The sequence below is a fragment of the Phascolarctos cinereus genome, unplaced genomic scaffold (genome assembly GCF_003287225.1).
Source record: "Phascolarctos cinereus isolate Bilbo 61053 unplaced genomic scaffold, phaCin_HiC Scaffold_3;HRSCAF=262, whole genome shotgun sequence".
Lineage (NCBI taxonomy): Eukaryota > Metazoa > Chordata > Mammalia > Diprotodontia > Phascolarctidae > Phascolarctos > Phascolarctos cinereus.
In genome coordinates this window covers 8,862,364-8,876,110 of record NW_027555736.1, presented here as the reverse complement: position 1 = coordinate 8,876,110, position 13,747 = coordinate 8,862,364, and the positions used below count along the sequence as shown (strand labels likewise).

Below are 13,747 nucleotides of genomic sequence, written 5' to 3'. Positions count from 1 at the left end.
ATATGTAAATAACCAGGTACATACACGATACATATACTCAGTTGAAGGAAATTCATCTGAGAAGAGACACTAGCCAAGTACCAGGAAGGCATGGAGAAAATCAAACTCTGCCCTAGCCTTTGCCAAGGGTCTAACACTCTAACCAAGGGAGGGAGAGGGGGACATGCCCATTTGTTGGCACATGCAAAATAGATCCTGGGTACCTAATGAATGGTTATTGAAGTGAACTGAAAAGGATTCCATTTGAACACAAGTCACTATGTACAGTGGCTTCCCCACTTAATTTGCATTTTAAATGATGCTGTACAGCATCTGTGATGTCACTGCTTTCTTCTGAAGCCACCCCAAGAGCAATCGATTCAACCCCCTCATTTTACAGATGAAGTAGCAGGTCTAGAGAGGAGAAGTCCCCTGCCTAAGGTCTCACAGGTAGTAAGTTGCAGTACCATATTCAAGCCCAGGTCCTTGGATTCAGAATCTAGAGCTCTTTCCCCCATAGCACCATACCTTAATAAATGTCAGCTAACATTGACGCTATATCTTTGGCAAGATATACACTTAAACGGTATTTAAACAACTTTAGCAGAGCTTCTTCAAAGGAAATTGCAAGAATGAGTGTGCTTTTTTCAGCAGAGAAATAAAATTAAAATGTAGCACATTGAACCTGAGGTTGGAATTAGCATCTCATTTTTAAATGGAGTTTGGCAGAAGACAGAGTGTTACCATCATATAAATAAGAAACCAAAATATGCCTTAAATGTGTTCCAGCCAAGGAATTTTTTTTGCATAAGAGATTCTAAGTTTCATATTTTGTGGACTGCTGTTTTAGATAGTGGCTATTTCTTTTAAATTTATTCTGTATCTATCTGTATGCACACACTTATGTGTGTGTGTGTGTGTGTGTGTGTGTGTGTGTGCGCGCGTGCACACATGCTAATGTATATCTGTAACAAGTCTTGTGAGCTAATTCAGGGACATCTACAACACAGAACTCATTTCTATTTGTTAGGTTTTGGTATGTACCCTAGACTCCTCCCTCTGGAGCCCCTTCCCAAGAGTAAACAATGTAGAGAAGGCAACGAGTTCAGATCCTTGTCTGTCTCTTCTTGGGAGGGCACACATGAATGCCAGTGTATGACCCCTAAATAAGGATCATACTCTTGGCCTTTTGTAAGCATTATTGCTCAGCCTTGGTACCATCTTCCTAAAGCTTAATGGCTGGTGGTGAGGCCCTCTGGTGCCACCAAAGGCCATTTACTTGTCAAGGCTGTAGTCCAGAGAATCCTTCAAATCTGGATCATTCAGGAGCCCTCGGGGGGGGGGGGTTCAAGTAGTTCTGTGTTGGGCCCTGCAGTTATTCAATTACTACTGTTTGCCACAGGCTTCCAGGACAGAATCTGTGGAAGAAGGCTAGCCAATCAAGTGGCCTGAATTTAGAGTTATTAATTCATAGGGAGTTTGGGGGAGGGAGGGGAAGGGAAGGGAGAAAAGTCATAGGATTGTAGGTTGTCTCTAGAAGAGACCTCAAAGGTCATCTGGTCCAGCCTCCTTATTTTCAAGAAGGGGAAACTAAGGTCCAAAGAGAGGCATGTCCAAGGTCACAACAAGCTAATGGCAGGCAGGGGCCTCAGATCCAGGTCTCCTGGTCCTTAATCCAGGGCTCTCTGTACTGGATCACTTCTTCTGGACTGTGGGTTGAGGTCCCAGCTCAGACACCTAATGAATGACCATAGGTCAGTCCACACATGAACCTGATCTCTCATGAGGTCAGATACCATGTCATATTTGGAATCTCCACCAGAACCTAGCACAGTGCTTTGTACACAGTAGGTTCTTAATAAATGTTTGCTGAATTAAAAACAAGCTGCTTTTAAGACTTTAATGGGTCTTAAAGCAACTTGGGTTGGGGGAAATAGTGCTGGAATTGGAATGAGTACCTGAGCTCAGATCCTGACTCTGCTAGCATAACCTTGGGCAAATTGCTTCATGTCCCTGAGCCACCATGTTGTCATCTGTGCAATGATGTGGGTGGAAGAGATGACTTTGGAAGCACCTTCTAGTTCTAGACCTGTGATATAAGATCTTCTGGTTCTCTGTTCCTTAGGAACAGGCTGTCAGACTTCAAGTCTTTCTAGAGTTTTCAATAAAAGAGGAAATGGTCAGACATGCACCCAAGTCTTGGGGAAAGCAGATCACAAAGAGTTCAGGGAAGCCATAGAATCCCATGTATTTGTCAGTTCAGAATTTCAGTCTCGAGATCTCCCATCTGTCTCAGGCTGATTTCCCTGGTAGCATTTAAGCCCATACAATGCTACCTATTAATCCAAGAAAGATGGGAGATGCCCAAGAATGAAATTCAAAAAATACAAAGGGAAATAATTCCAAAGAGGAAAAAATGGAGATGAATGTGGATGCACAGGGACCTCACCAAAGAAGTTAGACCTCTAAAATAAATGTACAGAAGATACAATCAAGACCTAGTAGCAGACGATGGATACAGGAGTTTGAAATGGTCCTTTAAAAATGGGGGCATCAAGATGAAAGCTTGGAATGAGTTGAGGCTGATAAGGCGAGGAAGGATGACAGAAAGGACTTCTTTTGTCTGTATGAGGGGAAAAGGGAGGCTCAAATAAAGGCCGGGAACTTTTTTTCGGCCATAAGGAAGCATGATGACTGATAACAAAGATTAGAAGTGCTCACCTTGTCTTTCGCTTCTATTTCCTCTACCAAGGAGAATGGTACTTTGCTCTGGAAATGACAGAAGAAATTGATGGCAAAGAGAGAAGTAAGAATCAATTAATCAACGAACGTTTATTAAGTACCTATTGCCTGGCACTGGGTCCCGTGCTGAGGATACTTGTTTTTTTGGCTTAGTAGTTTTTCAGTCGTGTCCAACTCTCCATGTCCCCATTTGGGGTCTTCATGGCACAGATACTGGAGTGGTTTGCCATTTCCTTCTTCAGCTTGTTTTACAGCTGAGGAAGCTGAGGCAAATAGGGTGAAGTGATTTGCCCTGGGTCACAAAGCTAGCAAGTATCTGCTGATGGATTTGAACTCAGGAGACCCAGCACTCTATCCACTGTGCCATTTAGCTGCCCACAAAGATTTTGTTGTTATTTAGTCATTTTCATTTGTGTCCAACTCTTCATGACCCCTTTTGGGGTTTTCTTGGCAAAAATAATGATGTGGCTTACCATTTCTTCCATAGCTTGTTCTATGGATGAGGAAACTGAGGCAAATAGGATTGAGTGACTTTCCCAGGGCCTAACTCCTGGCTATCCACTGTGCCATCTAGCTGCCCCACTGAGGATAGGAAAAAAGGAAAGGACAATACCTGTCCTCAGGGAGATCATACTCTAATGAGGGAGACAACATGCAAACAAACATACACAAACAAGATATGTACAGGACAAATGGGACACAATTAAAGGCACCAAAATGAGTAAGAGGGCCCTTAGCTGCCCTTGAGAGATCCAGTGTATATTCAATGAATGCTTGGGGCCTGAAAGAGCTGGCTGATGGAACTGGAGCCATTGCCAGTGATGTCTGAAAGATCACGGAAAACATAGATTAGAGAAGGCCAAATGTCTAGATCTTCACAAATTGGAAGACAGCAGAGTTTTGAAACATTAAGACAGCGAACTTGACTTCTGTCACTGGGGAAAATTCTAGTATAGATCATTAAAAAGAATGTTTGGTGAATATTCAATTCAACTCAATAAATATTAAGCACCTACTATGTGCCCGGCACTGTGCTAAGCACTAGAAAGGGCTTAGAAAGGGAATTTAGAATTTAATTTAGAAAGAGAAATAACAATTACAAAGAACCATCCTGGCTTCATCAAAAATAGTTCGTGGCAAACTAGCCTCATTTCCTTTTTTGACAGGATTCTAAACTAGGTGATGAGGGGAATGCGGTGAATATAGGTTACCTTAATTTTATCAAAACATTTGATAGAGTATCTCCTACCATTGTTATGGAAGAAATGAGAGGTATTCTGAGAAGATGATCTAGTTAGCTAGATTTTGAATTTGTTGTCTGGCTGGCCTACAAAAAAAAAGTCTTTCATAGTCTAATGTCAATGTGGCAGGAAGTTTCCTATAGAGTACTCCCATGGATTTATACTTGGCTGTTTGCTCCTTACCATTTTTACTGGTGACTTGGATAAAGGCAGAAATCAAATTTTCAGATGACCCTGGGAGGAACAGCTAATGCTCTAGATTATAATAAGGAGACAAAAGCACCTTGATAGGCTAAAACAGGAGTGTCAAACCTGAGAAAGAGACGTGATCACTAGATTGAAATGTAATAGGGAAATGTTTCATAAAATAAATAAGAAATATAACACATTATACCATTAGCTTGTGACTTTTTTAAGTCAAGGCAGCCATAACAATCCATTTCTATCTGAATTGACACCACTGGGGTAAAGCTTTGGGCTAAAACTGAAAGCCGATGGGGTTAAATGTATAGTCTTACATCTGGCCCCAAAAAACAACTTCACGAGTTCAAGATGGGAGATGGGAGTGGAAGGGGCTGGTGTAACAGTTATATAGATCTTATTCTGGAAAAAAATCTCTAAGGGCTTTCATTGCCTCCAAGCTCAATGAGTCAGCATCATGATATAAGAGTCAGCAAAGTGAAGGCCATCTTGGGTTGCATTAGCAGGAACACAACTTCCAGGAACATGGAGTGGTAGCCCACTCTTATCTGACCACATCAAACCTCATCTGGAATATTAGACCCAGTTTAGATGCCATAGTTGAAGGGCATTGGTAAGGTGGATAGTGTCCAGAAGAAGGTGATCAGGATGAGGAAGAGCCTTGAGTCCATGTCATAGGATGATTAGCTGAAGTAACTGGACATTTCCAGCCTGAAGAGAAGGACTTATGTCTTCAGGCATTCAAAGACCTGTCTTAGACTCTTTTTTGTATGGCCCCAAGAGTAGGACCAGGAACAACAGATCGAAATTTCAAAGATATCATTTTCAGGCTTGATGTCAGGAAAAACTCTTTATTTGTTTCTTGCCTTTCCTCCACATAACAGCCTTTTAAATAGGTGGACAGTTATCATTTCCCCCAAGTCTTCACTTCTCCATGTTCCTCCAAGCATTTCTCATACAACAAGGAGCTGTCCAAAATATAATAGGCTACCTGGGGAAGTGGTGGATTCCTCCCTCCCTCCCCAGAAGTCTTCAAGCTAAGACTAGACAACCTTTTCTTGTGTGTGTTACAGGGGCATTCCCTTCACATGCAGGTTGGATTAGAGGGCCCTTGTGATCCCTTCCAACTCCTAGATACTGTAGTTCTTGAAGAAAATGCACAATTTTCAAGCTAGAATTTAAAAGTCTGGTTCCACAATTATTTCATACTATTCCCATTGATGCACTGCATATTCCAATTAAACTGGCCTGTTTGCCATTCCTTAACTATGGCATTTCATCTCCTACCTTCACACCTTTGGACATGTCCAGAAAACTCCTCCACCTCTCCTCTATCTCATAGAATTCTTGGCTTCTTTCAAAGGAACCATAGCTCAGGAACCGTCTCCTGACATCAGGTCTTTCCTTCTTATCTTTGATTTATGCCTGTTCATGTTATTTCCCCCAGTAGAATGGAAGCTCCTTGAAGGCCGAAGATGTTGCTTTTTTGCATTGCACATAGGTGGCACGTCATCATTTGTTGTTGTTGTATTGAATCAAATTGATATTGGCATGTAAATGGTGAGTGAAAAGAAAAATCAAGGATGACTAATGTTTCAACCACTGGGAGGAGGTTAGGTCTTTGGGAAGAAATAGCAAAATCAAGAGCAAGGACAGTTTTGAAGGAAAGAACCTGAAGGTTTGGTCTGGTGCCTTGTGACTTGGGAGTCCATCCCAGTGGAGGTATGCAGCAGGCAGCTGAAGAAGCTCATCCTTCCTAAGCTCACTCTCTGCTCTCTGGGTCTCCCTGTCTTCTAGCTGCCGACATTTCCTCCAGATCAGATCAGGGCTTCAGGGAGACAAATGAATGAGAAGCATGGGCCTCCCACTTACTGAGTGTTCCCACATTATCAAGTTTGCTCATCAGAGCAGCCTTGGGATGCAGCCTCCAGCATGCTCCAATCCACAAGATAATGAACTGGTAGCAATGCTGAGCTTATTTGGGGATGGGTTTGTTTTTCATTTTCTAGACATGAGCTTCAAAACAATCAAGAAAAACTGAGGTGTGTGTGCCTATTTCTCCTTCTTGGGCCAGAATTTATTGTGTTCAAGGCATTCCTCTTATCTCTAGAGGGAGCTTTGTAAACAGCCAGGAGAATATAAAGCAGGCATTAGACTGTACAACCCTCCAGGGAGGATTGGACTGGGAGAACTGTTTGCTTATTTCCAGGCACAGAAAGAGAAATCTCTCTTTGTTATTATCAATAAGCAATTAATTATTAAGCTCCCACCGTGCACTAAGTGCTTTGAAAATATCATCTAATTTTATCCTCCCCATAACCTTGGAATTATTATCTCCATTTTACAATTGAGGCAAACAGGCTTAAGGGGTCAGGGTCACGTAGCTAATAAGTGAAGTTGGATTTGAACTCATGAAGATGAGTCTTCCTGACTTCAGGCTGAGTGCTCTATGCATTATGGGCACCACCAAGCTGCCCCTAACCTGTTGTGCCTTCAGGGAACTCTAAGACAACTGAATTGTTGGAGGAGATTTCTTCTTGGAGATTTTCCTACACAGATAAAGTCGTAAGTGCCAGGAATTGTTGTAGGCTCTAGGGATACCAGTGCCACAGGAGGCCATTCCTAAACACACCAGCTTGTAAAGATCATGTTTCATCTCATCTGTGTGTTTCTTGTCTATTCCTTATTATTTACAGTTGTCTCCCCCATTAGAGGGTAAGTTCCCTGACGGCAGGGACTGCTTTTGCCTGTCTTTGGCACTTAGCTCAGAGCCAGGAATATAACAAAGACTAATCAATGCTTGTTGATCAGTTGATTGACAGAAATACTGGAATTAAATAGTCCCTGCTCTGAAGAAGTTTATATTCTACTGAGGGAGACCAGCAGCCATCTGCTTCTTTCACAAATAAACCCAAACATCCTAGTGTTTCAAATTCTAAACTTGGTCTCAGGGATTGTAGCTCTTCCTGCACAACAGAAGACTGGCAGTTTTATAAAGGGCCCTGTGAATAGTGGGAGATGATCCACCTCATATTGGATATGGTAGCCATTATCTCGGCCCTTTTGGGGGGCCCGCAGACATGATGCCATGGTAAATTTTGATGAAATGATTGGTCTATGATGGCATTTTATGTGTGTAGTCAATCTGGGTTGCTCTCCCCGCAAGAGCACTTCAGGTGGGTTCTGTGCAAGGCTCAACAGCGCCCCTCCTGGCTAACGCAAACTTGCACCTTGCGTGACTCGCAGCTCAGATTTCTTTCTCTGTGCTGATTCTCTCTTCATGCTTCATCTTTTCATGTTTACATCTGCTTTAACTTTTTCCAATCTAAAATAAATCGGCATGAAAAGCATTAGATTTTTTCATTTGGATTCTCAATTGCCTTTTGTTATGGAGATAATATCCCTTATCTGATTGGGACTGGTGGAGTTATTCCCTTGCTCAGCCCTGAATTAAGATGCTGTTTTCAGCTCGGCCTTTTGCACATCTTGCCTTGTTTGTGACTTTGCTGCTGCCTTTTAAGGCCAGCCTCTGATGAGGCAAGGATGGGCAAATGAGAAAAGGGACAGCTGAATGGGAGCATAGGATTTCAATCACTTTACTTCTTGTAAGAAATTTGGAGGGCCATTAATAAAGGATGGCTAGGAAAAGAAAGAACCTGAAATTTTCCCACTAGATTACAAAGAGAGATAGGGAGGCAGCAAGATGGGGGCAGGGCAGAAATGGAGGGAAAGAGGAATAGACCGGGACAGGGAGGCAGAGAGATAGAGACAGAGATAGAGAGAGAGAGAGAGAGAGAGAGAGAGAGAGAGAGAGAGAGAGAGAGAGAGAGAGAGAGAGAGAGAAGGGAAAGGAAGGGAAGAGAGGAGAGATGGAGAGAGGGGGAGGCAGTGAGGCAGAGATAGAGAGGCAGAGACAGAGAGATAGTCAAAGAAGCAGAGGAACACTTTATTTCCTAGTCTGTCTGCAGGTACTCATATTAGAAGAAAAAATTTGTGTTACCCCTTCTCTGGAGCCTTTAAACCCAGTAATATCTACAGATTGTACATTACCAAGAAATAATCCCCCCAGATATAGACCTGTCAGCTACTCAGTCAGAGTCCATTACAAAATAATTTCAAACAGTGAGCTTCTTCTCCTGGAAAAGAGGCAGATTTCCCTGGTTCCATTAGTGTTCCATTCAGCATCTTCTATCATATTTTTACTATTGGCAGGATTTCCTCTGGGACTACTTGAAAAGGGGAGCTGGATTCTTAAGACTTCAGTTCTACTCAGCTGCCCCCACTTGCCATGGAAAGCCCTTTTCCCAGAATTATCTGTTGCTGCTGGCTCTGCCTCAGTTTCTTCCTGGGATGCCTTAGGGCCAGGTATGTGTGGTGAGCCTGACTTCGGAACATCCTGAGAGTTCTGAGGATTCAGCCAGACACATTATCTGTAATTTTGAAGTCCAGTGTTGTTTTCATCCTTACAAACCAGTGAGGAGTGGGGACAATGACAGGAACTTCTGCATTTACATGGAGGACAATCTCGTCACCTTCTGCTCCTATCTTTTTTCTCAGACATCTAGATTTTATAACTATTTTCAGCCTCTACTCCATCAGGTAAGGGTCTTTTTAAGTACCCTATGACTTAAAATTCCCCGTAGGTTGTAGACCCAGAAGGATAGAAGGCTCTCCAGAATAACATTTTGAACACACAAAGGAGAATGATTTTGACTGGGAAGAAAAGTAGAAATGTCTTAAGGCCTTCAGGGAAGTCTTCAAGCAAAGACTGGAGATAACCACTAACTTGCTGAGAATGTTGTAGAGAAAATTCTTTTTCAGGTTTGGGTTGGATTGAATGAACACTGGGGTCCCTTCCAACTCTAAGATTCCATGATTCTATGATATACATCCATGTATATCCACGGGGCAGCTAGGTGGTGCCAAAGTGCACAGAGCTACAGAACTGGAGTCAGGAAGACTCATGTTCCTGACTTCAAATCCAGCCTCAGGCACTTACTAGCTGTGTAACCCTGGGCAAGTCACTTCACCCTGTTTGCCTCAGTTTCCTCACCTATTAAATGAACTGGAGAAGGAAATGGTAAACCACTCCAGTGCCTCTGCCAAGAAGACTCCAAATGGGGTCAGGAAGAGTTGGACACAACTGACCAACAGCACTGAGGTCACAGGGAGGAGTAGTAAGTGGCAGAGTCGGGATACTGACTTAAACCTTGAACTCCAAATCCAATGACTCCCCTCCCCCCAAGGCCCATCCACTAGACCACAGAGGCAGAAGACCCAGCACAGAGGTGCTCGGTGAAGGAGCAGAATTAGATTGTCCTGTTCAGGCTTGGGTATGAGAAGATCCTTGCAGTGTAATGGCTGAGTCCTCACCTTTAATCTTTGAAAGATTGTGGAAAGTGGGAGAGGCACTACAGATCACAGAAAGGTAAATGCCATCTCAATTTTCCAAAAAAGAAAGAAAATAGACTTTGAAAACTTTACACTAGTGAGCTAGACTTCAGTTCAGCACATGATTAAAAGGATGGTCAGTGAATATCCAGAAATGGAGGCTGCAGAAGCCAAGAATCAGCCTGGTCTCCTCCTACAGACCAGCCTCGTGCCCTCATGTGACAGGGCTGTCACCAGCTAGCTTAGTCATCATAGAGGTGGTTTACCCACTTATGTTGTAAATTGTAGTTTAGCCTACACTGTAGCCAATCGTTTCCTCATTTCCTAGGGCCTACGACCTATTGAGGGCAGGCAGATGCTCTCCAACTATCTCCTTACCAGTTGGAGGTAGCCAGTCTTCATTAGCCACTTTGGTTCTGCCCCTTCCAGACCAAACATCATTCTCCTTGTCAGAGAAAAGGGAGGAACAGAAAAGCTGAGCAGCTCTGCCTTCTTTCTATCATTCAAAGCGAGTTCTGATGCTCTTAGGGTATCCAAGGGGTTAACCTACAAAAGAAACCAGAGCCAAAAGCTGGAAGAAAAATAGTTGATAGGCAGAGAACAGGCTCAGGCCTGGTACTTTCTCCAGTTTTATAGCTTAACCTTGGGAGATGAGATTTATCTTTAGAATTGTCTAACCTTATTATTCTTTTTTGCAAGCATATTATCTCTATGTAAGGAGGCTTAAATCCCAGAAGCCTTGTTGCTCTTATCATCTACATAATAAAAATGGGATTGCAGCCAGGCAGAAGGAAAACCGTGATCCTGCCCTCTGGGGTTTTGTGCTTTCTCAGATGCATTTGCATGGCAAGACTCAAAGAATTTGGGGTGCTCACAAAAAAATATGGTGGCTCAGACCCACATGGTTCTGTGGGATTTCCTGGGCAAAGCCAAAGGTATAAGGACACAGGGTCCTCATAGGGGAATTAAGTAGTAGTTGCAAGAACTTTCTAACCTAAAGTTAGTCAGAGGCTTAGGAGAAGGACATGGATTGTCTTAGCCAGAGAAAGTAAATTCAAAAATCAGATTTAAATCTCAGCCTAGAAATATTCTTAGCTTTTGGCCTTGATTCGGGTGTGGTGGGTCATAGTCTTGGTCATAACTAAAGAGCCATTAATCTACCCTGAATAGAGAGATGCTTTCTGGCTATTGTACCCTCACAGATAGGAGCCAAGTGGGCCAAATGCCACCCCAAAGAGGTAAACTCAGATGCGGGTATCAGGGAAGGCTCAGCAGCCACGAGACCAGCAGGGACAATTCATGGGACTGGAGGGGCACTGTCAGTAGAGATTGTGTAAGACCACCAAGATGTAACACCAAGTAGAGGGTACAAACCATAAAAGATGAGTTGGGGGGCAGCCCCAGCAAGAGCAATAGGACGGATACTACCTTCAAAAGACTTTGATGTTAGAAGTGGGTGTGACATGCTATCTCACACACAGACCCTGGCCATGTGTGAGCCATCCACATATTTCTTATTCATTCTTCCCACTGATGCTGTGGGTATTTGGGTAGTAAAATGCCTTAAGTTTATGGGGGGGAAATGTTCTACTGCTACTTTCTCTTACAATGTTGTTTCATTAAATGTCTTTGTTGGGATGAATTGGATTCTCTGACTGACTAGTGAAAGAAAACACATGTGGGGAGGAAGGTTGAAGGTCATGACTTTGGATGAATACAAATCCACTGAGTACCTCAACCCTGAGGTAACCAGAGACCCAACATGGTAATGAGGGTGCTCCTAAGTGCTCCATCAGGACATACAGGTGATGATGAGAAAGAGTTTTTGGAGTCAGGGACATAAACTAGACTTTCAAGACATCAGCAGGAAGCAGTCTATCTCCCAGAATCCTAGAGGAATACCACTCTCTCAGGACCAGACTAAATCAGCAGTACCTAACACAAACACACAGTGGAATAATGATAGAAAAATATCCCCCCCCAAAAAAAACTTCTCAGACTGGGCACTGTAGGGATATGAAAATGATGTTGTAATAAGGGGAAATGATGAGGCAGACCATCCTGGACCCTTGTCTAAGAAGCATGTAGGGAAGGAGGAGGAAAGTGAGACATTTGCACACCTTATGGGGCTGTGAAGATGGAGGGTTAATTCTCGGTGAATGTGAAGTCCTGTTTCTGGGGGAAGCAAGTGAAAGTTTGACCATGCTAGGGAAATACAGGCAGTCAGCCTGTTCTGCGTAGGGACCAGCTGGAGATCTATGGACCAGGAGAGGATGCTAAGTACTTTGCAAATATGATCTCACTTGACCCTCACCACCCTGGGAGGGCACCTGCTGGGCAGGCCACTACTTGCTGTTGAGATGGAGCATTATTGAAGGAGCATAGTTTCAAGCTGGAGGGATCATTAGATATTGTCCAGTCCAACCATCTCATTCTTCAGATGAAGAAAGCAAGGACTACAGATGTTCCATGACTTTCTCAAGGTCATGCAACTGTTGAGGTCTGAGTTGGGATATGAACCCAGATCATCAAAACTCCAGATTGAGCATCCTTTCCTCCATATCACCACACCTAATCTACCATCATCATTTAATATATGAGAAAGCTGAAGCCCAGGGAAAGTCAGGCATTTTCCCAAGGTCACCAAGGTAATAATTTGTCATTGTTATCATTGTATAGATATGCAGCATTTTAAGGTTTGCAAAGAACCTCCCTCACAACAACCCTATGAGGTCAGCATTGAGATGTTTATTTTCCCTAGTTTTACATATTAGGAAACTGAGGCTCAGAAAAGCTGCCAATATGACACAGCCAGTAGAAATGTCAGAAGCAAGATATGAGCAGTGGCCCAATGCTCTGTCCAAAATGCTGTGTTGCCTCTCTTGGTCTTAAGGAGCAGGGTTTGTATTTGAACCCACGTTTTCTGACTCCAAAAGCAGCTCTTTCCTCTGCAGCTGAGCACTGTCTCTGAGTCTCAAGCAGCCCAGTAGCAACACAAGTCAGGGCTCAGGAAGACACGAACACCCACAAACACACCCACGCCCAGCCTGACAAAGACAGAAGGAAAGTATAACCCTCAGAGCCAAGATGGTGGAGTGAAAGCAGTGACTTGCTTGAGCTCTCCTCCAAACCCCTCCAAATACTCATAAAAAATGGCTCTAAACAAATTCTAAAGCAGCAGAACCCACAAAAAAGACAGAGTGAAACAAATTTCAAGCCCAAGACAACCTGGATGATTGATCAGAAAGGTGTATCATGATGGGCTGGGAGCACAGCACAGCATGGCATGGGTGCACAGGCCGCAGTATGGGCACGCTGGCTGCAGCAAACCTGGAGCAGGACTCAGAGGACTAAATCTCTGGCAGCTGTGGAGGTTTCCACACTCCTCAATCCACCAATACCAAAGACAAATTAGAAGGTCAGTGGGAAAAGTCTGTTTCTGTCACTGCCTGAGAAAGGAAGGCGGGTTTCAGCTCCATTCCCCAAGAGCATGGCCCGGGGGGGGGCAGCTGCTTCCTGAGCTTCTGGCCCACAGACTGAGGGGGAATCCAATGGCTGATCAGAGAGGGATTGCAGGGATCTCTTTGCCAGTGCTGAGGCAGGAATCTCTTGCTTTGCCCGTGTTTGGATCTGGGCCACAGTTCTGGGCAGCGGTGCTGGGGTGAGGAGGAGCACTGGCTTGGTGGAGCTTGTAGTGGTTGTGAAGAGGAGCCCCTCATCACAGTTATAGGACAGAAAGGAGTACTTGTAGTCGCAGGCCAGGAAAGGAGTAAACACCTTACCCCTTATCATACCACCTTGGAAGAACTGAAAATTTACAGGTCCCTACAAGTATCTCTGAAAACAGCTGTACAAACCCCGAAGCTTGGGACAGGACATTCTCCACATTGGAAGCAGATCCATACCTTAACAAAGAGTTTAAAACTCAAGTAATTGGCCGGGATCATGAGCAAGCAGCGCAAAAAGAGTCAGACTATATTATCTTACTTTGGTGAAAAAGAAGACCAAAATATACAACCAGAAGAAGACAACAAAGTCAAAGCCCCTACATCCAAAGCCTCCAAGAAAAATATGAATTGGTCCCAGGCCATGGAAGAGCTCAAAAATTTTGAGAAGCAAGTTAGAGAAGTAGAGGAAAAACTGAGAGTGATGCTAAAGGAGACCCAAAAAAATACTGAAGAAAATAACACCTT

The 13,747-nt window shown here is 43.6% G+C and overlaps 1 protein-coding gene across 1 annotated transcript in view; it reads right to left on the bottom strand.

Annotated features, from left to right (window-relative positions):
- Positions 1–13,747, bottom strand: part of CUNH10orf90 (chromosome unknown C10orf90 homolog) — a 258,338-nt gene that overhangs the window by 223,999 nt on the left and 20,592 nt on the right. The gene's annotated exons all lie outside the window — the stretch shown is intronic.